The sequence below is a fragment of the Lolium rigidum genome, chromosome 1, assembly GCF_022539505.1.
Source record: "Lolium rigidum isolate FL_2022 chromosome 1, APGP_CSIRO_Lrig_0.1, whole genome shotgun sequence".
NCBI lineage: Eukaryota > Viridiplantae > Streptophyta > Magnoliopsida > Poales > Poaceae > Lolium > Lolium rigidum.
In genome coordinates this window covers 144,567,419-144,570,150 of record NC_061508.1, presented here as the reverse complement: position 1 = coordinate 144,570,150, position 2,732 = coordinate 144,567,419, and the positions used below count along the sequence as shown (strand labels likewise).

The 2,732-nt window shown below is 40.2% G+C and overlaps 1 long non-coding RNA gene across 1 annotated transcript; it reads right to left on the bottom strand.

Annotated features, from left to right (window-relative positions):
* Positions 1-929: 929 nt before the first annotated feature.
* On the bottom strand, positions 930-2,317 carry LOC124682530. The gene is made up of 3 exons (XR_006996320.1): positions 2,298-2,317; positions 1,776-1,978; positions 930-989 (listed from the first exon to the last, which is right to left on the bottom strand). It is a non-coding gene; the product is annotated as an uncharacterized LOC124682530 (long non-coding RNA).
* Positions 2,318-2,732: the final 415 nt, after the last annotated feature.

The following is a 2,732-nucleotide window of genomic DNA, read 5'->3' as shown; positions in this document are numbered from 1 at the left end:
AAACATATCAGAATGGAGTCCTTCGTCTTCATGTGCCACAGGCGAGCATGTCGAGTATAGACTCGTAACCCTAACCATTGAACCTCACTCGTTCATCGAAATATCTTCAACATAAAACATTGCAGCCACGCAGGGTCAATACATTTGGAATTGTATTGGCGAGTATCACTAGAGACTTATAACAAACCTATCAAGTACATTTTCAAGGCCAGGGTTCAAACTTTTATTTTGCACAAAGCAATCATATTATCATCCTAGTTTTTATCCCAAGGATTTTAATCTCCGAACTCCTATAGTGCACATGTGAGTAGGCCAAGCTCAGGGCCCCTACCATGCTAATCTCCTTTTCTTCATTGCACATGTCAGTAAGTCAGGCTCAATGCCCTTGCCATGCCAATCTCCATTCCACTAGTGTACATGTCAGCAAGTCAGGCTCAATACCCTTACCATGCCACCACCAGTGTACATGTCAGTAAGTCAGGCTCAACGCCCTTACCATGCCACTCACTACCAGTGTACATGTTAGTAAGTCAGGCTCCATGCCCTTACCATGCCACTCGGAGCTATACATGTCGATAAGTCGGGATCAAAGCCCTTACCATGTCGGTCGACCTACAACCTTCTCAAGTACTATTCATATCCACCCCAATTCATCCAATAATTGTTTTGTCAACTCAAAACTAACCTTTCAACTAATACATACTCATGACATGATATTCCACTCACTTATAAAGTAAGCATATCCAAGCAATCAAACATAGGTTGACTACAAATGAATCCAATCATAAAAACATATGGCTATCCTAAGCCGGGTTTCATAGCAATAGCACACAATTCATCACTAACAATCCTACACATGTACTTGTACTAAAATCATACTACACGTATAGAAAAACAATAGATATGTTATGATCAAAAGTTTAACTTGCCTTATTTGTCGCTAGCGTTCGCACTCTCCTTGCAACAACAGGTATTACACTCCGCACGATCTAGATGATACAATAATCACAATAAATATCCAGAGAGCACAAACAGAGAATTCACATAACAAAGTAATGCATGCATGCTCTAGGAATAATTTAGATTCAAAAATACTTTATAACAAAGTTGTTTATTCAATAGGAATTTCAAATAGGCATTTTAACATGGACAATATCCTTCTATATAAAATAGTTTCATAAATGTTATAAACATGTACTAATTTATAGAAAATCTCCGTATCTTTAATTTGGCGTTGGAATCAAGATAAAAGCGTTTACCAAATTTATAATACATTGAAAATACTATAGTACTAGTTATAAATTTAAAAATCTGCAACTTCCGTAAAAATACAATCTAACGTACCAAGGTGTTCTTCTCATTTTTATGAATGCAGGGGTGTATTATTTCCTAATTTTGGACGTGTAATTATTTTTCTAATATTTTTACAAGATTAAACATGTCGCGGTTAAATTTTGATGTTGTACGAAAAGTTGCCCAGAAAATTTTATTGGATGGAGAAACTCTCTACAGGAAAGTCGTAGAGGATTTAATTATAAACTCAATGAAAGAAGAATCATCTAAAACCGAGTTATGAATGATTTGATATAGAATTTTAAAGTTAGAGATGAGCTAGTACAATACACTAAGAAATCGATTGGAAAATGAGTCGCAACCTGTACAGATTGAGCTAAAACGAACCATCAGATCTGGATCTAAGGGACCGCAACTGAACGGCCTTCATTTAGTCTTAAACGTACATGCACGATTCAAGTAACGAGCTGCCGGCTACTTACAGCTGCCGAAGCACGACGGTGGCTGGTCGGGCGTGGGGCTAGGCGTCACTCCGCTGATCTCCTGGCTCGGGAACCATGTGTACAGGGACCAGCTCGTCGCGGAGAGCTCGCTGGTGATGTCATCGTCGATCTCTTCCTGGAACAGCGGCGACAAGCGGACGGATCGGTGACAGGCGCCGGACATCTTCGGAGAGGTTGCTGCACTACAAATACGAGCGAAGCAAATATTTAGAAGATACGCAAGGACGAGGGGAAAACAAGGAGCACGAGATTGAGATAGGGGTCCTTCTGTTCCGGCCAAATAGTCAGCGAATTGAACCTCCGAAGCTCGGCGGCGACGATGGCGAAATCCGGCGAGAAATTTTGGCAGCCTAGCGGCGCTAAATTTAGGGTTTTTAGGGAATAAAAACAGGGGAGATGTTGGAGTATTTATATGCGAGGTTTTGTGCCAAAGGAAAAAGCAATCCGAGCTGAATCGAGCGAGAAATCTGGGATTTTTCCCGTGTCAGTTAGAACACGTACGCGCTCTGGTCTTTGGCTTGGAGGTTGGGGATGACGTGCGGGCCTCACGCGGCAGAGAAAGAAAAACAAAAATAGAAGAGGACGTGGGTTGCACTAGGAAACGTGAGGCTGCGCTGCCTCGCTCGCGTGCGCGGGCTGGCCTCTGGCTTGCGTGAGCAGCCTGGCTGGTTCCTCTTCTCTTTATTCCTTCTTTATTTTCTGTCTTAATTTTTAGAATTTGTGTTAGACATCTAAACTAACTTAAATAAAATCTGTAAAATTCTTAACAGTTAAATAGTGCATTTTGGAATACTTTTTCAGTCCAAAACAAAAAATACAAAAGTATACTTTATGCACTTGGCCTTATAGGCTATTTATGAAATCTAGAAACATAATTTTGATTTTACGAAATCAGGTAATTAAAATATTTTCTGAAACTAAAACTTTTGGTAGGTT